General features: G+C 38.3%; 2 protein-coding genes across 12 annotated transcripts in view; both read left to right on the top strand.

The window, feature by feature from the left end:
• The window catches only part of NRP1 (neuropilin 1), a 503,454-nt gene that overhangs the window by 29,681 nt on the left and 446,871 nt on the right, over positions 1-26,902 (top strand). The window lies entirely within an intron of this gene.
• Positions 25,641-26,902, top strand: part of LOC144616831 (uncharacterized) — a 35,541-nt gene continuing 34,279 nt past the window's right edge. For 2 of the 11 annotated variants that reach the window (XM_078449203.1, XM_078449200.2), the window contains exon 1: positions 25,641-25,821. The gene's annotated coding sequence lies outside the window, so the exon portion shown is untranslated. The remainder of the gene's footprint in view (positions 25,822-26,902) is intronic. The other 9 variants (XM_078449199.1, XM_078449198.2, XM_078449201.1 and 6 more) reach the window with 9 other exon arrangements.

The raw sequence follows: 26,902 nt of genomic DNA, 5'->3' as shown, positions 1-26,902 counted from the left end.
CCAATCTAGCCATGCCCATTGTATACTGAATGGATGCTTTTGTGGTACAATGGCAGAATTGAGTAGTTGCAACAGAGACCATTTGTTCCTTAAAGCCCAAAATATTGATTAGCTCACGGTTTACAGAAAAATTTTGCTGTCCACTGAACCAAAAGAACATGTTAAGTATTTTTGTGGCTTTGGAATAAGAAAAGATTCTTTAGGTAGGATACAAAGAGACACTAACTATAAAAAGTAAATAAACGACTGGAATTCATTAAAATTAAAAATATTTATGCTTCAAAAGACACTACTAAGTAATTTTAAAAATAAGGAGACTATAGGTATGTATGCAATATCTATATCTCTTGAAGAACTTGCATTCAAAATATATAAAGTACTTGTACAATACAACAATAACAAACAAAACGATCAATTTAAAATTGGACAAAGACTTGAATAGACACTTCAAAAAATGAGATAAATGAGTGGTTAACAAATATATGAAAGATGTTTAACATTGCTAGTCATTAGTAAACAAAAATTAAAGCACAATGAGATACCACTGCATATACATTAGAATGGCTAAAATTAAAAAGACTGACAATACTAAATGTGGGCAACAATGTGGAGCAAGTGAAATGCTCATATATATGGTATATATGGTCTCAACGCAGTGATCTAAACACAGAAAAAAATAAAAAATAAATAGAGAGATGATAGATCGATGATAGGCAAAATGATCTAACCACTTTGAAAAACAGATTGACAGTTGCAAATATACTTACCAAACACCCAGCAATTGTACCCTAGGTATTTATCCAAGATAAATGAAACAAACACTTGAACACATATGCTCATCATAGCTTTATTTCTAATAGACAAAAACGAAACCACTCAAATGCTAATCAACTGTGAACAGATAAACAGAATGTGGTACATTCATTCAATGGTATACTACTCGGCTATGAAAAGCAACAGAATACTGATACATACAAACATATAGATCTATCTCAGAAACATTGTGTTGAGTGAAAGAAGCTTTGCACAAAAAAATCGTACACTATATGATTCAATTCACATGGAATTCTAGAAAAAAGTAGTCTAATATATAGAGACAGAAAGCACATCAGTTGTTGCCTGCAGCTGGAGGTAAAGGGCAAGGTGGAATTGACTGCAAAAGAACAGAGATCTTTTAGAACTTCAAAAACGCTCTATATTTTAATTTAGGTTTTGGACACATGAATGTATACATTTGTCCAAACTTATTGAACTGACTGAACTGATTTTAAATGGGTACATTTTATTGTATGTCCATTTTATTATAAAGCAACCTCAATAATGTTGTTTTATAAAATAAACAACTTCCTTCTGCTGAATTTAATTGCTAAACATTTATTTTAACGCCCCCTTTATACTTCTACCTTATGATTTATGTAGGTTTATATTAACAGAGTCAGGGAATAGCCTCCCACCTACCCCAGAAATTTTCAGTTACCATTGGTCACCAGCACCCTGTTGAAGACAGCATTCCTATTTGCACCATCCACAGCTGCAGAAGCCTTTTGCATATGTTCTGGAACTTACTGAGAATCTCTCCTGCTTGGATTTATGGCAAACTCCTTTTGTTTAGTATTCTGTGGACTTTGAACATGGCTCCACTTCCTTGAAATAAAAGCTTATTGGTTTGAGGACAATAATTAGATCATTTTTCTGAGGTCAAGTGTACCAGTATTTACTAAGTCCTTATGCCCTTCTGGGTACTCTGCAGCCCAGAGAGCTGGGAGTCATCATCCTTGAACATAGAAAGATGATTCCCCAGGACAGGGGAGAGACAAGTTTCTAAGCCAATAGCAACCAGAAAAAAGTGCTTAGGAATATAAGCTAAAAATCAGAATATGCGATATATTCTAAAGGTTTTAGGAATTCAGAGAACTGGAAAAGCATCCTCAGTTGGGTAGTCAGATAAATTTTTATGAAGGAGATGAAATTTAAGTAAGCTTGGAGCAACCTCAATCCCTTTAAACGTTCTTCCTGGGACCATTAGTCTATCCCTTGGGTCATTTCAGGCTCTCTCCTCTGGAACCCACAGGAAAAATGGGGTCATTTCATAACATAGCTGGTGGTGCTAGGGTACACCTGAGGGAGTTTACTGAAGAAATATGCAAAATGGGCAACTCTCTGGATCGCAGCTGGGTGATTTTGCAGGGATCCAGAGAATAGAGTTTTCTACTTTGGAGTGTGTTTTTGTCATCTTAATTTCCGTTTGCTTGCTCTGCAGCTCAGTACGCCACAGGAATATTAAGATCTAGGAGTTACAAAAACAAGCTCTTAGGAGGTAAACTTTTTTTTTTTTTTGCTAGATCTGGTTGAAGGTAAGAGTCACGTATACCAGAAAAGATGGCAAGATTTATAAGTAGGCATCATTAGTAGAGAATATGCTAGGAACACAGCATGTTATGTCAGTCTTCTACCCCTCGGGTTCATTAGGCTTTTGTCTGTAATAATTAAGATGAAACAGCTCTCACAGTGAAACTAGGAAAATATAGTCTGCCTGTCAACATCTACTTCTGAGGATTATCAAAGCTTCTAAAGGGCTAATAGTTTTTGTCCCACGAATCATTATTACATCTGATATCAGTTGCCTATGATGAAACAAGTATTTGTAGCCAATGGGCATATCTTCCATTAATTTACTGTAGGCATGAACACACCTCATGGTCACTTAGTTGTGGGGGCCTAACATAGTTGAAAATAAGCACTGTTGGTCTTGGCAAGGTTCACCTTGGAGAAAATAATTCCAAATTTTAAAGAATATGGGTTGTTATCTATCAACATATCTATCTATATGGGTTGTTATTTAGAAGAGGGCAACATATTAATCTTCTCTTAAATTCATCAGATTGGCTTATTTTGTCTGATGGAGGGATAGGGCCTGAGAAAAGAGAGGGACACTGATCCTAACCCTGCATCTTCACACTGACACAACCCACCCATGGACAAGATCACCAGAGGCCAGAACATTTGAGCCCCATGTACTATATAACCCACTTTGAGGAAATTACTTAGAGCCATTACTCTGTAGTGCTGATGGTGGTGGTGGTTTTTCTTCTCTTCTTGCTCCTCCTCATCCTCCTCCTCTTCCTTGTGTTGTTGTTGCTGTTATTGTTGTTACTGCCCTTCTTCTTCTTCTTCTTCTTCTTCTTCTTCTTCTTCTTCTTCTTCTCCTCCTCCTCCTCTTCCACCTCCTCCTCCACCTCCTCCTCCTTCTCCACCTCCTCCTCTGCCTCCTCCATTCTCTTCCCCTTCCCCTTCTTCCTTTCCCTCTCCTTCTCCTCTTTCTCCTTCCCTCTGTTGCTCTTTGCTAATTCCTGGTCTGCTAGCTTTTTACCCTTGGGTTCTGATTTTAATTCTCTAACATCACTTTTATCCCTTGGTATTAACAACAGTTATTAGTTTCCCTGAATTTCTTCCTTTTAAATTTTTGCAGGACAGAATTTTATTCACTTTTGACTCTCCCTACCTTTAGTATTTAGGACATGAATTTTACACTATTCAAACTCTGTTTCTATGTGCCAAACCCCAAAGCTACTTACATTTCTGAACTCTTTTTAATTGGGAGAGAGGGACTAGAAACACAAGAGAGGTAAATTTAGAGGGTTTAGAGGGCACTGGAGTGATCAAGGTAGAAATATTCATGCAGAAGCAAGAACACCATGCCCAAGAGAAGGCTGTGAGGCAGACTTGGTCGGGTATAGCATATGGTTTAAGGTGCTGGTTAGGTACATAGGATTTATCACTCAAGAAAGAAAGAATTGACTTTTTGCCTTTCAAGTTTCCCTAATGAAGCAACAAGTAAACTTCAGGAGTGAAAATATAATCAGAAGGAGATACAGCAATAAAATTATAAAAACAAAACTGCTTTGCAAACAGAAAAGTATTTCTTAACTGCAGGGGATTACGATTAACCTTAGTACCTCAGTTTTCCCATACATGAATTAGGTCTCAGAATTATTGCACAACCTACTTTATAGGATAACAGAGATAATCCTGTGAAAGAATAGATATAAATGTGTTTTGTAATACATTTTAAAAGTCTTCAGTTTTTAAGTTGGTGGGAAAAGCATAGACTGCAGACTCCCTCTTCTCACATTAAATCTGTGAAAATGAACGCATATCCATTATCTTCCTTGGAAAAAAGAGAGTAAACTATCAGGAAACCAGAAACTATGAGAAATCCTAAAAGAATGCAGATGGAAAACAGCAGAGGGCACAGCATCCAGAAAGAGAGGCTGGAGACAAGAACAAGCATAGGGAAAAGTGTCAAGGTACAAGCTCCCTGCCTGGAGGTGGTGGAAGCTGGGTGTAGAATGTAACTAGGAAGCACCAAGACAGTGGTTAGTTGTGAGATCTCAGGAGGAGGGACCAAGTGGGCTTACCTGTGCACTTTGCTCTTTTACTCCACAAGCAGTAGTAGAGTTATCTAACTCATAAGTGAGTAGTGACTGTGAGATCTTGGGAAAGATAGTTTGCAGAGCCTCGGCTGGCTTGCAAATGCCCAGAAAGTGCAGGGTTGCATCTTATGGAAGATTAAATGCTTAGGTGCTCCATGCTAGAGTAGGCCCTGCTGGCCCCCAAATTACCCTGGAAGCTCAAATCAAGCAGCAGCAAAACAGAGACAACCAATAGACTAACCAGGAATTTTTATTTTTTTTTGAGAGAGAGAGAGAGAGAGAAAGAGGGAGAGAGAGAGAGAGAGAGAGAGAGAGAGAGAGAGAGAGAGAACAAGTGGGGGAGAGGGACAGAGGGAGAAAGAGAGAGAGAAAATTCTAAGCAGGCTCCATGCTGAGCATTGAGCCTGACATGGGGCCTGACCCCATGACCCTGGGATCATGGCCTGAGCCAAAATTGAGTCAAATGCTCAATCGACGGAGCTACCCAGGTGCCCCTAACCAAGGATCTTAATACAGGAATAGGCACTCAAGTGAGAATCCCCTGATGTTTGATATAGTCGACCTTATGAAAGAGAAGCAATAACATCAACAAATGGAAGAATTTACAAAAGACTACACAATCACTAGAACAATTAGAAGAGAATTTAAAGAAAAAGACCAAAATTAGATTTCCCACCTACAAATACTAGATAAAAAATGTTGGATCAATATCTTATATATAAAGGAAATAATTATGAGTCTGTGTGGTAAATACCCCTAGTTTTCTGCATAGTATCTATGTTATGCTAACTTCTTGCTAATTAACAAAACTCCGGTATTACTTAGACCATCAGTGTACCCACTTAAAACACTCACTTGCCAAACTCCTCAACAAGGATTGGCCATGAGACACAGAAGTATAAGTGGAAAGTTATTTGGATAGTGGTAGTCTCTGAAAGTCTCCTGTGTTCATAGTAAAAAAGGGACAGATATAGCTAACTTGTACATGTTGTCCTTGTCCTTATCTTACCCCTTTCTTTCTTCCTAGAACATAGACTTAATGAATATAGATATATGAACCATTTGTGATAATGAAAACTAAAACCACATGGTGAGTATTGCAGACTAGTAAAGTAGGAGTTTTGATGGCTTTCTTGAGCAATTGCAACAGCCTAAGACTTCCAAGCTATCCAGCTACTTACTACATGGGAAAAAAATCTCTACTTTGTAGAGATTTGGAGGACTTGCCTCCCTTACCAGCCTCATTGACCAAATTGCTATTCATTCAGGCAAATGCAATTCCTAACTTATAAAATCTAGAATTCTATACCTAGCTAAATGATTATTTGAGAGGTGGAACAAAATAAACATACTTTCAGGAAAAAAAATGCAAAAAGCTTAATCATTTATAGACCTCTGAAAAAAATTACAAGGAGATATACTCCAGCAAGAGAAAGAGAAGGCAAAATGCAATGGAGAATGAATTTATGTATTACTTGCATAATGTTAAAAAGTTATAATATAAAAATATATTAAATGCAAGGTAAGTCACACTTTTATTCATCAAAAGTGGTCACTAAAACAATAATATATACTATGAAAGTGAAAATTTGTCATTAAGATGTGTGATTTCATATAGTCATATATTGGCTCAAAATATTCAGTACACTGTATCTTCTCAGAAAATAAGTTGTTAGAGAGAGAAAATACTCTAGATTTGCAAAACCTTGAACTACTCCCCAAATTCATTCTGCTTACTCATTTAAGGCCCTCGAGATATTTGAAAGACTATAAAAGGATTTAGGATCCATTCATTCATTCTTGATAACAAAATCGGGACACAAAATATGACCTAGTGGACAGACTGCTGGTTGGAGATGAGAATAAAGGTAGTGAGGAGGAAGGGCAAGAGAGAAAGGAGGAGGACAGAAATTATGACAAGAATGGCTATAACCACAGTGAACTTTTATTGAGTGCTTCCTATGGGCAAGGCCTTGTGCTCAGTTCTTTACATACATTACCTTATTTATCTGTTTGGAACTTCTCTCTGTGCTCTGCCATTGAGAATATGGGTCATTCTTAGGTCAATGAAGGTTGGCAGGTGAATTCAGTAACTAAGCAGCAAGGTGAAGAAGAGGTGAGAACCTCTGCAACTGTTCTTTTGTTGGGGAAAATTGCAACACATGAAGACCCACAGCTGCTGGGGTCATGCATTTGAGCTCTTTTACTCCTCCACTTCCCAGTTGCTTTTAAGGTATATGATAAATGGGCCTCTTTAAAACTCTGTCTCACATGGATCTTTAACATCCAGATACTGTTTACGTTGACTGACTAGGGAGGAAGAACAAGGAAGGGGGATGTACAATAGAAGAAAAATGGGTAAAATGGACTTTCAACATCTGGTTAGAGTAATATTGCTCTCCAAATCCCCCCCCCCGCCAAATTACCTGACAAATTAACTTGCTATACATTCCCTTCTCTTGCCTTCTGTAAGAGATGGCTTTTGGACAGACCATCAACTGGTGAACACTATTGTCACCACTGAGCTGCAGGAAGATCTCATTCTCTCTTCCCTTCCCTTAGAGAATGCAAATGGAAAGAAGGCACAGGGAAAAGTAGAGGAAAGGGTAGGGAGCAGAGTAAAGATGGCAAGAAAACATTTGCTCTCTCTTCTTTGCTGTTTCTATAGCATGGTTCTGACTTGCCATGCCTCCTGGAAGATTATCTACAACTTTATCAGAGGTTTTCTCTTCTTTCTTCACCTATGTTGTCACCACCACCTTTGGGTGGGGACTTCTCTGTGTCATGTTCTTTCACTTCTAGGTCTCATATCTTCATGTCTGGAGATTAAACAACTCCTTGACTAACAGGTGAGCAGTTGAGCAGATTTATGAGAAGAAGCTTCCAACTTAAGGATATGCAACATGGTTAGGACTCAGCCTTTCCTAGTGTAAAATTGAAGTTGGAATTAGTGATTTCATATCCTGATTTTTTTTCTCAAGTTTTCAAGTACTACTGCATATTAGCCTAGCTCCCTCTCTGCTAAACTATTTAAATTGATCTTATCTCTTGGTTGCCTCCATTTTCACATCTCTTTCCAGAGAGGAGCCTCTTTTCTTTCCCTCCTGGCTTTAAGCCTGACTTCTAGCTGCTTTTCCAGCCTAAATGGCATGACTTTTTGAGCCCTAAATGAGGATTTGAACCTGAGATACTCTTCCCTATCTATAGAGAGCTCTCTTTGGACTTTCATTTCTTCTTAATTCCTATAAAATTAACCTAGTAGTGCTAAGGATAGCACTGGGTTTTGAGGACATCTAACCTAAGTTCTACCATGAATCAGGCATATCAGTTTGAAAGGCACTCTGCCAATCTGGGCAAGTCATGTCTCTGATGAATGAAGGAGTTGGTCTGGCTGGACAGTATTGAAGGTACCTTCCAGCTACAACATCCTAGGATAAGTATGACTAGTCTTTCACATGCATTAGACAGGTGGCTTCCACATAAAGAGGTTATGCAATTAACATTGTTATAGAAATTATGAGTCTTCAAATGTATTTTGATTTGAGCAGGGTGTATATAAATAGATATAGAGACATATAGATAATTTAGAAGTCTTTCTTGAAAAAATAGTACAATTTCTTTATAACTTGGCATGTTGTAAAATATATGGAAAAGTAAGGGGAAATTACGTCTTCTCTTTTCCACATTGAATGGCTTAGTCCAGAAGAGACTTTGTACAACCTGGCCTAAGACATGGGATTTATTTCTGCCCCCAAAATCCACTGCACCTTGAATTCTGTTTTACCTTCTTGTTCTCTAGTCTCCCCACAACAGATGTTTTGTTGGTGTTTTTATGTTAAAAGCAGAAAGAAAGAATGGGATCTTTGTGAAGCTCACTGGTGACAACAGTGTTGGCCAATTGATGGTATGCCCAAGAGCCACTTAAGCAAGTCCCAAGGTTCCCATCTGATGGATGGACTCACTGTGTGAGCCATGCCCCCCACAGCTGATGCTTGGACATAGGTCCCTCTGGGGTCACAGCCAGTCATTCTGCCTGAGAGAACTTTGCCCTGGCTGAGGGACCACTGCCGCGCCTGTCTCAGCAAGGAGTCTCGCTCATCACCGTTTTTTATTGGTCTGGTAACTAGTGTTGACACCGTGTTATTTTTCAGAAAGTGGTATTTTTTTTTTCTGGCCTGCGTCTTTGTGACAGTGGGCATTGCAGTTGTGACAGTAACACAAATGTAATTGAACTAGCAGCAGGCTCTTCAAGCATAATGAAGGTAGATATGGTTTTTTTTTTTTTTTTTTTTTTTGAAGGTAGATATGGTTGAAGTTGCAAGATCTGGGGGAGTGGGCCCAGATGACTTGTCAGCGGCCATTAACTCTCCCCCGCCCCCTGCATTTCCCTTTCCATTATATCTTAGAGCTTTGTTTCAGACAAGTTGCCTGTGGCAGTAGGTTGGGGAGATGACTCTGAAGGGGCTTCAGCCCACACAGGGACACGTGTGACAAATTATCCTGACAGGGCTGCCACTACAATATTAGCAGCTCGTTAGAGGAGATGGGTGAAATTCATCTCGGCTTTGATCAATTTTCTGCTAGCACTTCAGGGCTTTAAAAGAATCCTGTCTTCCCCACCCCGCTGTACCCCCACCACTAATTTCTCCTAATTTTTTATTGTTGAGGCTGCACTTGGCAGGGCTTCCCAAGGATTCAGAGTATCTGGCAATAGACTGAGCAAGTCTTACAAGAGTTTATGCCTGGTTTTAGGAGGAAAAGGGCAACATGAGCCTGGATTTTTGCATTTGTACTTGAGAATAGAGAAACAAAGATCTTGGATGATATAATTCCTAGGGCCCTATCCAATTCTCACACTCCATGATTCTATGAGGAGAGCTGGAAGACAGGGTGTGGAGAGGGGAAGATCTTTGCTCACACCATTCCCTCTGCCTGGGGAAACTTGGAGCTAGAAAGGCCCACAGAGCAAGGCCAGTCCAACTGATGAAATCCCTGATAAGGAAGCAGATGAGACAAAGATCTGGACCTCCTGATTTCTAGTTAGGTGTCCCTCTTACTTGATGGCATCACCCAAAGAGAGAAAATTAATCAAAAATAAATATATCAGGAGTGCCTGGGTGGCTCAGTTGGTTAAGCATCTGACTACTGACTTTGGATCAGGTGATGATCTCAGGGTTTGTGAGTTCAAGCCTGTGTCAGGCACTGTGGTGAGAGGGCAGAGTCTGCTTGAGATTCTCATTCTCCCTCTCTGTACCCCTCCCCCACTCACACTCTAAATGTCCTTCTCTCTCTCTCTCTTTCAAAATAAATAAACATTTTAAAAAAAGTAAATGTATCAGGATACCTCAGAGAAACAGAACCAATAGGAGATATATGTGTGTGTATTTATATATTATATTTATATATGTGTATATATATATGTATTACATATAAATATCTACATATGAAATGTTTGTACATATATATGATTTCTTAAATTAAATCTCTGTACATATATACATATATATAATGTATAAAATCATAGGGCAAGCTAACAAGCTGGGAACTCAGACAGGGGTTGATGCTGCAATCTTGAAGCAGAATTTTGTCTCCAGGAAACCTCAGCATTTGCTTTTAGGACCTTCTGCTGATTGGACGAGGCCCACACACATAATTGAGTGTAATCTCTTTACTTGACATCAACTAACTAAGGCAACATTTGGCTAGTGTTTGATTAAATATCTAGGTACTATAACCTAGCAAAGTTGATGCATAAAATTAACCATCACAGCAATCACACAGGTGCCTACCTTGTATAATACACTTTGTTTAATAATAGCAAACATGTATGTAGAGCTTACCATGTGCTAGAAACTATTCCAAGATTTTACAATAGACAGTTGATCCTCATTATTTGTGGATTCTGTGTATGCAAATTCACCTACTTGCTAAAGTGTATTCGTAACCCCCAAATCAATACTTGTGGTGCTTTTGTGATCATTTGTAGACATGGACAAAACTTTGAGTTGCCTAATCTGCATGTTTCCAGCTAAGGTTGAGCAAACTGATGTTCCTCTTTCTGGTTTCAGCAAACAAGTGTCCTTTTTACTGTCTATTTAGTGCCATGTTTTTTTGTAATTTTATGTTTTTTGAGGGTGGGTTTCTGTTTAGAATGCCCCCGACCCCAAGCACAGTGTTGAAATGCTGTCTAGTGTTCCTGAGCATAAGAAAACTGTGATGTACCTCACAGAGAAAATACTTCTGTCAGACAAGCTTTGTTCAGACATGAGTTACAGTGCTGTTGGCATAAGCTCCATTTTAATGAGTCAACAATATATCTCAGTAAGGTGTCTTTAAATAGAAACACACACAAAACAAGGTTATGTACTGGCCAATGGATGAAAATATATGACCAGACACTAACTCTGTGTTTCTCCTAGGGGCCATGGGCCCATATTTGCTAATTCAGAGTTCTGGGCAACTTCATGGAACATGAATACTACAGAGAACTGCAGATGGTGAGAATCAACTGTATATCAATGTGCTTAATCCTAGAGCAACCCTATTATTCCCATTTTAGAGTTCTCATCTCTAAAGGACAAAAGCCTCTAAAGGTGAGAACTCTAAAATGGGAATAATAGGAAAGCTAGGTAGTGCTGGCACTGTGACTGGAAACTAGGCAGGTCAGGTTTCCTAGCCGCTGTACTATATTGTGTCCCTGCAAAAGTTCTTCTAATATTAAATTTCGGTTGATGCCTTTGATCTTCACTTACTCCTATATATGTTATGTCTTATCCTACTATCCTGAACTTTAGTGTTCTGTGGGCCTTTTTTTTTTTTTTGGTACTGTCATGCACTTAAAATGGGAATATATAGAATAATAGAAGAAAGATGAAAACCAAAGAAATATGGGAACTTGATATTGAACTTCAGAATTTCCTAAAAGTTCTGGGCCAGATGACAAGCTGGTATAGAAATAGACAATGAAGGAAAACAAACTCTGATTGGATTGGGAATGTTAAATCAGAAGTAACAGGAGATGGGTTCAGATGTATTCATGTAGGATCACTGAGTGGCTCAGTTGGCGGAGTGTCCAACTCTTAATCTTGGCCCAGGTCATGATCTCATGGTTCTTGGGATCGAGCCCTGCATTGGACTTTGTGCTGGCAGCTCGGAGCCTGCTCTCTCTCTCTCCCTCTTTCTCTCCCTCTGAGAGTATCCCTCAGATACTCTCTCTCTCCCTCTTTCTCTGCCCATCCTGCATGCTTTCATGCATGGTCTCCCCCTCTCTCTCAAACTGAATAAATAAACATTTTAAAATGCATTCATGTAGATTCTCACAAGGCATTTTTAATTGTATGTCACTAAATTTTTTCATCTTTAATCTCTCCCTCTCTTCATTAGTTGTATTTCTGACTAATGTAAACTGGGCAAAACATAGCAAGATGGCATGCTTTCCAAAGACTTATTTATCTGTGCTGTGAAGCATGGTCCAGAGTTCCTGCCTGTGAGAATTTCATTGTGTTTGAGGAAGTAGACTAAAGCAATAATTTTAATGCAATAGTGGAGGTATTTCAGACAGAGGGAACCTTGTAGACAAAGATATAGAGGCAGGGAAGTTGTTGCAGGAAAGGTAAGTAATACACTACGATTAGAACAGGAAGGATTGAGGGTCAAGGCCATCATTATGTGTAATGCCAAAAGGCAGTATTTCATTGTCTCCCAGGTAAACAGAATTTTCTAGAGTTGTCTAGTGTACAGCCTGAGTTGGACAGGGAGGTCCTGCATAAGTTTGAGAAGGGGTGTCCATGCTAATTTTCTCTTTTTATATTATGTAAAAGAAGATTCAAAGGGGAAACTGACATCAGATTTGCTTATCATTAAAAGGACAAAAGCTGTATATCTTTCTGTATCACCAACACTGTCAACTAGAAGCAATGTGTTTGTGACTAATTCCGTCTATACCTGCTTGAAATATTACTATTGGTGGTACAGTGAAAATGCCTAGTCATATAGTCTCCATGTGTGATAAATGTTCTGACATAAGTTCAAGAACCAGGTGAGAAAAAATAGCCTTTCCAAATATTCAAGCATTTTCAGAATGAAATGCATAGGCCCTCAGAAAATGCTCTGTGAGAGCTAGAAGAACTTTTAGAGAAATTCCAGTCTACTTTACAGATGAAGCAAAATATCTTTGCAAATTCAAACTTCTGCAGCAAGAATAAGAGCTGGAACTCAGATCAACAGCTTTTAATATGGTGTTCTTCCCTCTCCTCGGACCTGTCACTAAAATCAACGACAATAATATGCCTTCTCACTCTTTTAGCAGGGAATAACCTGCCAGGCCCGTCTTTTCCTCAACAGTTTTTCTTTTCTGTTTTCCACTGCCTCAACTTGATCTCAGGTTTGCACTGAAATTGAGTCCAAACAGGATAAAATACCATGAGAAGCTTTGTTCAGATTGCTGCAGCCCGGCCAGAGACAGGAAATACTAGAAACCATGAGAGAGTGCCTGTTCTGACGAGAATTCCAGCAGTTTGGTTCGATTCAAGCAAGTTCCAAAACAAAAGAAAAATCCTTACATGATCCGCCAATATTTCTAGGGTACTCCTCCAAAACAAACAGAAATTTACATCTTTAGAGAGTCCCTCACTCCTGGAGCCCATCCACTGCCCGAGTTCCCCTGGCAGCCCTTCTCTCTGTATCAGAAGAAGGCTTGTGATGGGAAGTCTCAGTTGTGGAGACCTTTTGTGAAGCTGCTGCTTGTTATGAGCCTTGTGGCTAACTCTGACAGCGAGCACTTTCCTGAGGCGTTCACGTACAAAACTATTGAGTTTCATTTTTCTTGTGCTGGGTAATGTGCCAACATTAATTGATATGATGCTGTCATTCTCTCACCCTGTAAAAGAAAATCACTGCAAGTTCACGGCTTAATCTTTGCTCATAGGAGACGTAATAAAAGCTATAACTCCAAAAAAAAGAGAGGTGAGCATTGTTAATCACTCTGTCAGTGCAAAAAGAATGCTTTCTGCGGCACAGTTGTTCACTGACCTAAGATAAATTTGAAGAGGCCCAATTCTCATCTATGCTCCAGAGGCCATATTGTTTTGCAGACGGTGGAATAAATAAAATATTTCCTGAAGAGCAAACACGTGCAGGAAAGAGTGGAGTGTGAGGATATGCTGCAGTTAAGACAGGCTAGCCAGATGTTAGTGCTGACCTCCACTCGCTGGAATCTGATTGACATTGGGGTTGGATTTCTCCAGCTGTTTGGAAGCGCTACATGGGAAGTCGACTCTTTCCCAAGACTAAAGGGGGCCACCTGCAAAATATCCCCTTCGTTGCCATTGGGATTTCCATTCTGTGTATTTCTGAGATCTTGAATCCCTATTCTTCAATGTATAGAAATGTTATAAAAAGGATTATAGATTTATCAGGAACCAGATCTCTTGAAGAGAGCTCTGCATTATTTCCACCATGATACGTGCTTAGAGTGTCAGCAGGCCCCTACTGAATCCATATTTAATATTTAGTTTCAGGATAATTTGAACTGTGGATGGCACATACTGAAGCCAGCAGACTAACAAAAAGCACACACAGACACACACATACATATATGTGTGTGTGTGTGTGTTTATGAAAGTGGGATGTGTATCGTAAACAAGTTCCCGCAAATGGAAACCATCTATAAAACTGTCTACTGGAGCCAATGGAACACTCACTAATTAGAATAATTTCTGGAAACTATTGTTTCAAGAAAGTGGTAGTTCCAGGAAGCCTTGTAGATTTTATTTATTTATGTATTTATTTATGTAGATTTTTATCACTGGAGCCTTGGCTAAAATTAGCATTGTGAAGCAAGGACAACAAAATTGCATATTTTAAATGTGCCTTAAAACTGAGCATTAGTCATAATAAAACACCAGATACCCAAGGATTCAAAACCAGCAATTCTGTAAAACCCACAGAAATTTGGACCTCATGTATAGATTAGTTAGCTGAAATTTACCTTTGCGTTGTCTATGAAATAAGGGGTTAGGGAGTAAATTGCGAATGCAAATTAAATTCAGGCCAAGGTTTAAGGAGAACAAACTGGCTTCAAACAGACCCTTAAGCATTTCAGAAGCAGCTATTTACATATAAGCAATTAATGTCTGAATTACAAATCATTCTTATCTGTTCATTAAAACAAGCTCCCCAGGACCTCTATTAGACTTTTAAAAAATCTAGATATATAAATTGTATACATTTGAAAATAGGAACACATTCCACTGTTCACCCTTCACTAATTCAGATTGTTCTTTTTGACAATCTGGGTAAGAAAGGCTTTGTTTGCTCTTGAAGGAAAAAACAGATCTTAGTGATCACACTGACATTGATCTCTGGTGTCTTGGGATTTTAGAAATGACCTTGGAGTGTGCGAGCAGGTCACAGAGGAGATAGCCATTTATGTGATGTAATTTAAGGGGTTCAGCTTGCCCCAAATATGGCCCCACTTTCCGGCATTTAGTGTGTCTATGATTGGACTCATTTTAGAGGCAGGCAAATAGCTTTTTCAAGGGGCCCTTGTTTAAATGAACATATCTTCCCAGAGGAGGCAATCCATGAGCATAGACGGGTTTGCCAACAGCAGGGCAGCAGAGGTGAATAAAAATGGGAGACATCATTGGGGAGGACCTGTCTGAATCATGGGACCTTTATTCTCAGTGCTAAGAAGATAGCAGTTGTAAATAACGATAGCTTAATGGTATCTGGTGAACAGAGAAGATGAGGAAAGGAAGTGCTAAGTACATGTTCTATCTACTTCATAATTGTGCTGAAGGCCAGTCTTCCTTCCAACATGCTAGATGAGCTCCATCCCCATAGAGTTAGCTCCAAGGGTGGGAGAAAATTTCTAACCTCTTAGCTTTTGCTTTTTCTTTCTTTTTTTTTGTTAAGTTTATTTATTTAGTTAGAGAGAGACAGAGACAGAGTAAGTGGGGGAGGGGCTGAGAGAGGGAGAGAGAGAACCCCAAGCAGAGACCCCACCGTCAGCACATAGTCCAATGCAGGCCTCAAACTCACTGACTATGAGATCATGACCTGAGCTCAAATCAAGAGTCCAACACTCAATGGACTGAGCCACCCAGACACCCCAGCCTTTGCTTTTTCAAGGCAAAAGGCCCTTCCTCTGCCTCATGCCAGTCCCTCTGATGTGGCTTCCTCTAGCTCATGGTAAACCCTCTAAAATACCAAGAGCCCGAATTTAAATGCCTGTATGCATTCTAGAAAGATACTTTATCATATCTGATCAAGCATGGCCCTCACTTCTGCATAAATATCTTGACTTCCATAAGAACATTTTTCAAAATTAAAATTCAAACCCAAGCAAAGTATTTCTGGGATATTGTGAAGTGCAATTGGCAACTATAACTTTTCACATGATGAGAAGTCAAATACATAAAAAGTCCATGCATTTATATGACCTACTGAACATTTACACATTGCCCAAAGATTTTGTTGTAAATGTTATTTCAGCCTGAGGTGATGTATCTATTAAAAACCATATGATAATACAACCAAGTAGATGTTTTAAACATAATTGCTTATTGGGGCAGCTGGGTGGCTCAGTCGGTTAGGTGTCCTACTTCAGCTTAGGTCATGATCTCACTGGTGGTGGGTTCAACTCCTATGTAAGGCTCTGTGCTGACAACTCAGAGCCTGGAGCCTACTTTGGATCCTGTGTCTCCTTCTCTCTCTCTCTCTCTCTCTCTCTCTCTCTCTCTCTGCCCCTTCCCTGCTGGTGCTCTTTGTCTCTCTCAAAAATAAATAAACATTTAAAAAAAATTTTAAAAACTTCTTATTGACCAGTCATTTTTTCCACTTAAACAAAAAAGCTGGAACATCTTAAAATTAAAAATTTTAATTTCAGTGTGGTTAACATACACTGTTATATTAGTTTCAAATGTGCAAAGTAGTGATTCAACAGTTCCAATATATTACTCAGTGCTCATCAAGGTTAGTGTACTCTTTTTTTTGAAATTTTTTTCTTTACATTTTTGAGACAGAGCATGAGTGGGGAGGACAGAGAGAGAGGGAGACACAGAATCTGAAGCAGGCTCCAAGCTCCGAACTGACAGCACAGAGCCCGATGTCGGGCTCAAACTCATGGACCGTGAGAATATGACCTGAGCCAAAGTCAGACGCCCAACTGACTGAGCCACCCAGGCACCCCAAGGTAAGTGTACTCTTAATCCCCTTCACCTATTTCACCCATCCCCCCTCAACTCCTCTCTGGTAACCATCAGTTTGTTCTCCATAGTCAAGAGTCTGTTTTTTGGGTTATTTCTTTTTTTCTTTGTCCATTTGTTTTGTTTCTTAAATTCCACATATGAAAGAAATCATATGGTATTTCTCTTTCTCTGATTAACTTATTTTGTTTAGCATACTACTCTCTAGCTCTATCCATGTCATTGCAAATGGCATGATTTCAGTCTTTTCTAAGGCTGAGTAACATAATATAATAATATAATATAATATAATATAATATAATATAATATAATATAACATAATATAATATATCTCACATCTTCTTCATTTATTCATCTATCAATGGACACTTGGACTGCTTCTATAATTTGGCTATTATAAATAATGCTGCTATAAACACTGGGGTACATGTATCCTGTTGAATTAGTATTTTTCTGTTCTTTGGGTAAATACCTAGTTGTGCAATTGCTGGATCATAGGATAGTTTTATTTTTAACTTTTTGAGGAAACTCCATACTGTTTCCAAAGTGACTACATTGGTTTTAATTCCCGCCAATAGTGTGAGAGAGTTCCCCTTTCTCTGCATCCTCACCAACACCTGTTGTTTGTGTTGTTCACTTTAGCCATTCTGACAGGTGTTACCTCATTGTAGTTTTGATCTGCATTTCTCTGATGATTAGTTGAACATCTTTTCATGTGTCTGTTGACCATGTGGATAATTTCTTTGGAAAAATGTCTATTCATGTCTTCTGCTCATTTTTAATTGGATTATTTGGTATTTTGGGTGTTGAGTTGTAGAAGTTCTTTGTATATTTTGGATACTAACCCTTTATCAGGTATGTCATTTGACAGACATATTTTCCCGTTCTGTAGGTTGCCTTTTATTTACTTGATTGTCTCCTTCCCTGTGCAGAACATTTTTATTTTGATGTAGTCCCAATAGTTTATTTTTGCTTTTGTTTCTTTCACCTCAGGAGACATGACTAGAAAGTATTTGCCTTGGACGGTGTCAAAGAGGCTACTGCCTGTGTTCTCTTCTAGGATTTTTATGATTTCATGTCTCACATGAGGTCTTTAATCCATTTTGGGTTTATGTTTGTGTATGCTGCAAGAAAGTGGTCCAGTTTCTTTCCTTTGCATGTTACTATCCAGTTTTTCCAACACCACTGGTTGAACACACTATCTTTTTTTCATTGGACATTCTTTCCTGCTTTGTCAAAGAATAATTAGCCATTTAGCTGTTGGTTCATTTCTGGGTTTTCTATTCTGTTCTATTGATCTATGTATCCATTCTTGTGTTAGTACTATACTGTTTTGATTACTAGAGCTTTGTAATATAACTTGAAGTCCAGAATTGTGATGCCTCTGGCTTTGTTTTTCTTTGTCAAAGTTGACTTGGCTGTTCAAGGTCTTTTATGGTTCCACAAAAATTTTAAGATTGTTTGTTCTACCTCTGTGAAAATGCTGTTGGTATTTTGATAGAAATTGCATTAAATCTGGATATTGCTTTGGGTGGCATGGACATTTTAACAATAACAATATTTGTCCTTTCAATCCATGAACATGGAGTGTTTTTCCATTTCTTTGTGTTTTCTTCCATTTCTTTCATCAATGTTTTATAGTTTTCAGAGTACAGGTCTTTCATCTCCCTGGTTAAATTTATTCCTAGGTATTTTATTGTTTTCGGTGCAGTTGTAAATGGGATTGTTTTCTTAAATTCTCTTTCTGGTCCTTCATTATTAGTGTATAGAAACTCTGATTCTATATCCTGCAACTTCTTAAAATTTTTTTCTTTACGTTTTTGAGAGACAGAGATTTTATATCCTGCAACTTTACAAAATTTATCAGTTCTAATAGGTTTATAGTCATCTTTAGGACTTTATATAAAAAGTGTCATGTCATCTTCAAATAGCAAAAGTTTTATTTCTTCCTTACCAATTTGGATGCCTTTTATTTCTTTTTGTTGTCTGACTGCTGTGGCTAGGACTTCCAGTACTATGCTGAATAAAAGTGGTGAGAGTAGAGCACCTGAGTGGCTCAGCTGATTGAATGTCTAACTCTTGATCTCAGCTCAAGTCATGATCTCATCGTTCATGGGTTCAAGCTCCATGTTGAGCTCTGTACTAACAGCATGGAGCCTGCTTCAGATTCTGTCTCTCCTTCTCTCTCTGCCCCTCCCCTGCTCATGTGTGTGATGCATGCACAAAACTCTCTCTCTCAAAATAAATACATAAACTTTAAAAAATGGTGAGAGTGGATACCCTCATCTTATTCCTAACCTTAGGGTAAAAGCTCTTAATTTTTTTCCCATTAAGTATGATGTTAGCTGTTGGTTTTCCAAATAAAGCCTTTATTATGTTGAGGTATGTTCCCTCTAAACCTGCTTTTTTGAGGGTTTTTATCATGAATGGATGTTGTACTTTGTCAACTACTTTGTGTGTGTGTGTGTGTGTGTGTGTGTGTCTATTGGAAAGATCATATGGTTTTTATCCTTTCTCTTATTGATGTGATGTATCAAGTTGATTGATTTGCAAATCTTGAACCACTCTTGCATCCTGGGAATAAATACCACTTAATCATGGTGAATAATTTTTCTTAATGTCTTGTTGGATTTGGTTAGCTAGTACTTTTTTTTTTTTTTTTTTTTGAGGACTTTTGCATCTATGTTCATCAGAGATTTTGGCCTGTAGTGGGTTTTTTTGTTTGTTTGTTTTGTGTGTGTGTGTGTTTTTTTAAATTGGATTTAATAAAATTTTAACGTTTATTTATTGTTGAGAGACAGAGAGACACAGAGCGTGAGCAGGTTAGGGGTAGAGAGAGGGGAAGACACAGAATCTGAAGTAGGCTCCAGGCTCTGAGCTGTCAGCACAGAGCCCAACTCAGGGCTCCAACTCACAAACCCTGAGATCATGACCTGAGCTGAAGTCAGTCACCTAACTAACTGAGCCACCCAGGTGCCCCTGTTTGTTTGTTTGTTTCTTTGTTTGTTTAAATGGTGTCTTTATCAGGTTTTGGTATCAGAGTAATGCTGGCCTCGTAGAATAAATTTGTGAGTTTTCTTCCTCTTCTATTTTTTTGAAGAATAAGTATTTGAGAGGAATAAGTCTGAGAATTAGTATTAACTCTTTTTTAAACGTTTGGTAGAATTTTCCTGTGAAGCTATCTGTTCCTGGACTTTTGTTTGTTGGGAGTTTTTGATACTAATTCAATTTCATTGCTGGTAATTGGTCTATTAAAATTTTCCATTTCTTCCTGCTTCAGTTTTGGTACGTTTTATGTTTCCAGGAATTTATCCATTTATTCTAGGTTGTCCTATTTGTTAACATATAATTTTTCATAATATTCTCTTATAATCCTTTGTATTTTCATTGTGCCAGTTGTTATTTCTCCTCTTTCACTTCCAATTTTATTTGAGTTATTTCTCTCTCTTTCTCTCTTTAATGAGTCTGAATAGAGGTTACCAATTTTGTTGATCTTTTCAAAGAACCAGCTGCTGGTTTCATTGATCTCTTCTCTTGTTCTTTTAGTTTCTATATCAATTATTTCTTCTTTAATCTTTATTATTTTTTTCCTTCTGTTGGCTTGGGGCTTTATTTGTTGTTCTTCTTCTAGCTCCTTTAGGTATAAGGTTAGGCTTTTTATTTGAGATTTTTCTTGTTTCTTGAGGTAGACCTGTATTGCTATAAACTTCCCTCTTAGAACAGCTTTTGCTTCATCCCAAAGATTTTGAAGCATTTTGTTTTAATTTTCATTTCTCTCCATGTAATTTTTTTATTTCATCTTTGATTTCTTGGTTGACCCTTCCATGTATTTGTGGTCTTTCCCAATTTTTTCTTGGGGTGGATTTCTAATTTCATAGCATTGTGGTCAGAAAAGATGCATGGTACAACTTTGATCTTTTTGAATTTGTTGAGATTTGTTTTGTGGCCCGATATCTGATCTATTCTGGATAATGCTCCATGTGTACTTGGAAAGAATGTGTATTCATCTGTTTTAGGATGGAATGTTCTGAATGTATCTGTTAAATCCAACTGGTCCTGTGTGTCTGTCATTCAAAGATACTGCTTCCCTGTTGATATTGTTTGTATCATCTGTCCATTGATGTAAATGGTGTATTAAAGTCCCCTATTATTATAGTATTACTATTGATTAGTTCCTTTATGCTTGTTATTAATTGTTTTATGTATTTGGGTCCTTTCATGTTGGGTGCATAAATATTTATAATTGTTATATCTTCTTGTTTGATTGTCTCCTTTATGATTATATAGTGTCCCCCTTTGTCTCTTATTACAATCTGTTTTAAAGTCTATTTTGTTCAATATAAGTATTGCTAACCCAGCTTTATTTTGACATCCTTTTGCATGACGGATGTTTCTCCATCCTCTCACTTTTAGTCTGCAAGTGTCTTTAGGTCTGAAATGAGTTTCTTGTACACAGCATAAAGATGGGCCTTCTTTTTATCTGCTGTGTCACCTCATGTCTTTTGATTGGAGCATTTAGTCCATTTACACTCAAAGTAATTATTTATAGATATGTGTTTGTTGTCATTTTGTTACTTGTTTTGTACCTGTTTTTGTAGTTTTTCTCTGTTCCTTTCTTGCTCTCTTTCATCGTTTGCTTGCTTTCTTTAGTGATATACTTGCATTACTTTCTCTTTATTGTTTGCATATCTTTTACTAGTTTTTGATTTGGAGTTACTATTCAGTCTATATAACATCTTCTGCAGATAGCAGTGTATATTAAGTTGGTGGTCACTTAAGTCTGAACCCATTCTTTAAAGTTGGATCATCTTTTAAAGGATATCCTAGTTTTCCTTAGAGGAGGGAAGGATAATCCTGTCTTATTTCCACTGCAGATGATATTAGCCAATCTTAGAAAATTCCCCTTCCTCTCAGGCAAGTGTAAGTCAGGCAAATAGCAGGAGACCCACATTACCTTCCATCCTAACTGGACCATTTCTATGAATTACCAATGCTTACAAATTGTTCACTATTTATATACCTACAGCTTTTGGCTTCCATTTCTTTTTCTATATAAAACAGAGTTATTCATTTTTATTCCTGGGAGAGTTCTACTGGGTGTTTTGAGATGGGCAATGGTTTTGAGGATCATCTTAGATATTTGGATAGGGGAAAGTCATCTTTATTCAAGAACTCTGGCATATCAAGAAAGATTTTCTATGCATAAAATATCTGCACTCCCACTATCCCAGAGAAAAATGGTAAAAGGAATTTTGAGATGTCTAATAAGTCTTTAGGACCCTCAACTAAGACTTTGAAGACGCTTGAACAAAAAGAGAAGCACCAAATGGTTCAACTAAATGGATGTGAGGAAGGTGAATCATACTGTCTTTAGAAAACCAACAACTTGTCACATGATAGAGACATTTGAAGAGCATACATCCCTTTCCAAGATATTAGCATGTGGTTAGAGGGAACACTGTTGGTATGATTCAATGTGATGCCAGTATTTCTGTCCTAAAAACAAATGCTGAGTGCTGAGTGTGCAGGTCATCAGTGGAATCTGCTAGGATGAGCAGTGGTATGGCGGCAACAACTCAGGAGCACAAAGCAGCCTAGGTCACAGGATCCTGTCAGTAGAGGGACTTGGAATTCGGTAACAAAGCGGATGAGGTCTCTATGACTATGATTGTCACCCAAACACTGGATGATTTCCAGACTAATAGACTCTGAGAAACAAGGAGTTAGGTATTATCCAATGTTGTCTAAATCCAAACATAAATATAACACAAACATGCACATTATCCCAGATCTCACCACCTGTTATTCTTGATCCCCTAAATCTGGCATACCCAGAGGGGCAGGGCAAGACAAAATTCTGTTGTCCCTAAACAGAGCTCTGTTTTTCACTGTCCACTTGAAACTTTAAAGCAGGCTTAATGTTTTATTTCTTAACCCACTCATATTACTCACTACTAATAAACTGCTAATCTTATTTGATTCATAATGGAAAGGTGCTGAAGATGAGAATGTCCAGCGCAAATCAGCTGGTTGGTGTAAAATATGCCTATACAAACATATGGAGATTTATCTCTAAAACTATTTTTCCCTTTGGTATTTTGAACCAAAGCAGTGTGAATACTGAAATCCAATCTGGAATGGTTATGGACCTGAGCCTCAAAAGCAGTAACTGAACACACCCTCCCCGCATGTCACCTGTTCTCCTTGACCCTCCAGGGAATGACGGTATCTGTCTCTTAAACTTTCAACAGGTCTTACTGCTGACGATTGAAAGATGACCAATCAGAACAGTTGTCCCATCAACTTTAGGAGGGAAATTCAACATTAATATCAAGAACTTTTGTTTACTTTTTCCAAAATTGCTGTATTTTTCAGCCCATTCCCACAATACCTACCAAAAGAAAAAAAAATGATGACAACCAGAAAGAAAAACAAATTTGCTAATTTTACCTCAGACTTTACTTCTCTTCCTTGTCCATCTCCATTTTTTCCCAAGAGGTTGCTTATCTTCAATTTTAGGTCATTTCATTTTGCTCTTGACAAGGTTTGCACTAGAAATTATCATGTTGTTTTAGAAGAGTGTCTCTAACTAATATTGAAAAATTCTGCACACGGGGCGCCTGGGTGGCTCAGTCAGTTAAGCGGCCGACTTCGGCTCAGGTCATGATCTCGCAGTCTGTGAGTTCGAGCCCCGCATTGGGCTCTGTGCTGACAGCTCAGAGCCTGGAGCCTGTTTCAGATTCTGTGTCTCCCTCTCTCTCTGACCCTCCCCCGTTCATGCTCTGTCTCTCTCTGTCTCAAAAATAAACGTTAAAAAAAAGTTTAAAAAAAAAAAAAAGAAAAATTCTGCACATAATCATAAAGAAAATATCTAGACTTAAAGACATTTCTGCCAGATTCCTCAGAAACTTTGCTAATTAGTGACTAAGGCAGCCTAATCACAAGTATCAAATAAGCCAGGGCTCACTGAATCAGGTGCAGAAGAGAAATAGCATGGTTGTGAGTTTGATATAGAGAACACTTAGTAAAGAAATAAGAATTGCACACCTGTCAGCATCTAACCAGGAACATTGCAGTGCAAAAAATTTTCAACCCAGTGTCGTCAGCTAAAATGGATTGGCTTTGGTTGTCAGTGGACCACATGTAAATACCAAATGAAAGAACAAGACCCAAGGTCTGATTCCCATCCCATGAGGTATTGGAAGATCTGTTAATCTGAGAGGAAAATTATTTGGCTGGGCCATAAAATAGTATGCTTATCTGTCAGTGTGGTCATGTTTTTATTGAGGAAATAGATTATCCAGAAATATGTACTGTTTATAGTTCTATCAGATCAAAGAGTTGTTTCTAACTCACATAACTTCTTTCTTGTCAAATATACAGCCCCAGCAGTCTTCTTCAAAAAGATGGCTCAAGTCCTGAAGCTCAGGTTCTTCATTCATTCATTCCTGTATTCATCAGACAATGACTGAAAACCAGTGATGTGTGAAGACCTATTAAAATTTGATTACATAAACAGAAAATCAAACAAATGAGCTGGCTGAGGATATAGGCACAAAAGCAGATAATTATTAGTTTGAACTATATGAAATTGCCATTTTTATGTCAAAAATGATTAATATTGGCAATTTCATATGGTACAACCATTTTAATGCAATTTGTTAAACTCAGTGACAGAAATATGTATAGAGTTTTCATTGTTTGTTTGTGTTTCACATTAGAAAAGGATATTGGAGCTGGAGATTATGGATTGGAGAATGGGGACAAGCCTATCTGGTTAGGTTTGCTGGAGGACACCTGGTTACAATAGAAGAAGATGTGAATTCTTCTCTATTCTTCTCCTGAGAGAACCTTCTGGAGCAGCATGCCTTTAGAAAATTATCCTGAAGTGGCCTTAGTTATTTAATCAGGAAAGTTGTTCAAAAAGAGAACATTAGGACAAAAGTGCTGATGTCCTAGGGTACTGATACAGAAGCCATCACATATCTAATTGACCTTTTGGTTTCTTGCTCTTACTGACCTGGAGTGTTCCACACCCTTTATTCACTTACCTCCACCTTAATTCCTGGAGATGTTTCACTGATCAGCAATCTCTGCAATAAGTGGTAAAGACCTTAAGTACCTTATGATTCACGGTCATATGTGAGGAGCTTTTGGAAATAGTCCTTACACCTACTGTCTGGATTCTAAGCCCTGATTTTTTTTTTAATTAATGTTTATTTATTTATTTTGAGAGAGAGAGAGAGAGAGAGAGAGAGAGAGAGAGAGAGAAAGCATGTGCGTGAGCAGGGGAGGGGCAGGGAGAGAGGGAGAAAGGGAGAGAGGGAGAATCCCAAGCAGGCTCTGATAGCACACAGCCTGATATGGGGGTTTGAGTCCTCAAACCTTGAGATGATGACCTGAGCTGAAATCAAGAGTCAGAGGCTTAACTGACTAAGCCACCGGGTGCCCCAAACCCTGATTTGTTGATTCAAGGTTGATGACTCCAAGCCTATAAATGCTGACTTTGGCTGGGTTTAATATTGGCCTCACCCTTGCAAAATCTTTTGGTTTTCATTTCCTGACTTTCAAAACCTCCGCTCTTAATTCAACTGGTGCTTGCCATATATTAAGCAGGTCTCATTCTCTGGTTCTGCTTTCTATTCTGAGCAAGCAGTCCCAAGTTCTGAGAAAAGCCATTTTGAAGATCTAACACAAGAGCACAGGGGACAAGAGCATATTGAGTTAGACTCCAGTAAACTTGCAGCGATTCAGGGTTCTCTTAAAAGTTCATTGAAAGTGTGTTACCACATCACTGTCTGGGAAGCTCTTGATGGTTCAGGCTGCCAATGGTTTCACTTTACACTCTGTGGCTTACCACGCAGACATTTATGGAGGAGAAGAACACGCTTTCAGCCTGATAATTCATTAGAACTGGAAAACGTGTGGCTCATGAAGATAAAAGGTTGTATACATACACATGTTTCTGGATATGCATTGCCATGAATGATGAGAAAGAAAACATGACAGTTAAGAGGAATTATATCCTTCACGAACACTCTAGAATGCTCTCTGCATCACAGAGAGTTTGGGCTTATTGGACTTAATGCCTCTTAAGGTTTCATCCAATTCTATGATCCCGTGACTTGCAAAACACCCCAGATGTGAAATAGGATGCTTTGTTACCTAACATCACTAAGGTAATATTACTGTATGTTCTATGAAGAATGTGCTGCATTCCTGGGGACATTTCAAATCATGTACTACCCCAAGCTTTTAATCATTCCAGGAAAGGCCTGTTGACCCATTGATAAGATCAGAGTGTGTGTAGAAGGTGGTTTAGAGCCCTAGACCGCCACGTCTAGATGATGACGTGCTTTGAGACACAGTTGGAGATGTCATTTGTGGCCATCCCACTTCTATTTTTTTCCCACTATCAAGGAATAATCACTTTCTGCATGGGCAAACACAGTTTGATGCTTCATTCTTACCTTTTTAGTAAAGTCTACCAGGAACTTGTTTTCTATGATGACAAGATGCATCCCAAATTACTCTAAAGATGATATTGATTTTCTTACAAATAATAAGTCCAGCCGCAGGAGAACCATAAAACTTCAAGCTGTTGCTTCAGTGAGTGTTACCATGTAATGTCAGTAGCTTTGGTTTTTATTTAATTTTGTGATTAAAGTTTTTATTGATTTCCCTGCAGGGTAGAATATATCAATACCTTTGGTTTCAAAGGAGCATTCAGTAACAAGAAAACATAAAAGGACTCAAGTACAGAAAACTGTGCAATATTTTAAATTTAAAAAACTGCCACTATGAATCCCCAAGGTATATCTTTGGAAATAACTTTGGATGGGGCCACTCAGCCTTGTATGTTAGCTAATCCCTCCAGTAGCAGCTGGTTCATAGGCCTATGAAGTTTTGTTGAGAAATGCTTAGCTAGCAGTATTAAGAGCTAATACTATTTTGCCAGAAGCGGATGCACCAGCAAGTGAATCACACTCCACGTTATCATAAATCATATGTGTTTCTTTCTCTTCACCAGAGAAGGAGTAGCCTAATATTGCCCAATCAATGGAGGCCTGTGGGAAGCCTTGTGTGTTTTTAAGAGATTGTTCTTTTCAGAGGTATTGCATCATTGAGAAACACCGTCAATGCTAAGACTGAATTTCTGACTCAGAATGGACGCCACAATGATTCTAGAGCATCTACGAAACTATACAGGAAATGTGTGGTTTCCTTTAGAGTTAGAAAGGGGGCGTGCCTGGGTGGTTC

The sequence above is a fragment of the Panthera onca genome, chromosome B4 (genome assembly GCF_046562875.1).
Source record: "Panthera onca isolate mPanOnc1 chromosome B4, mPanOnc1 haplotype 2, whole genome shotgun sequence".
Taxonomy (NCBI): Eukaryota; Metazoa; Chordata; class Mammalia; order Carnivora; family Felidae; genus Panthera; species Panthera onca.
Note: the sequence above shows the minus strand (reverse complement) of the source record. Positions and strands in the feature narration are given on the sequence as shown.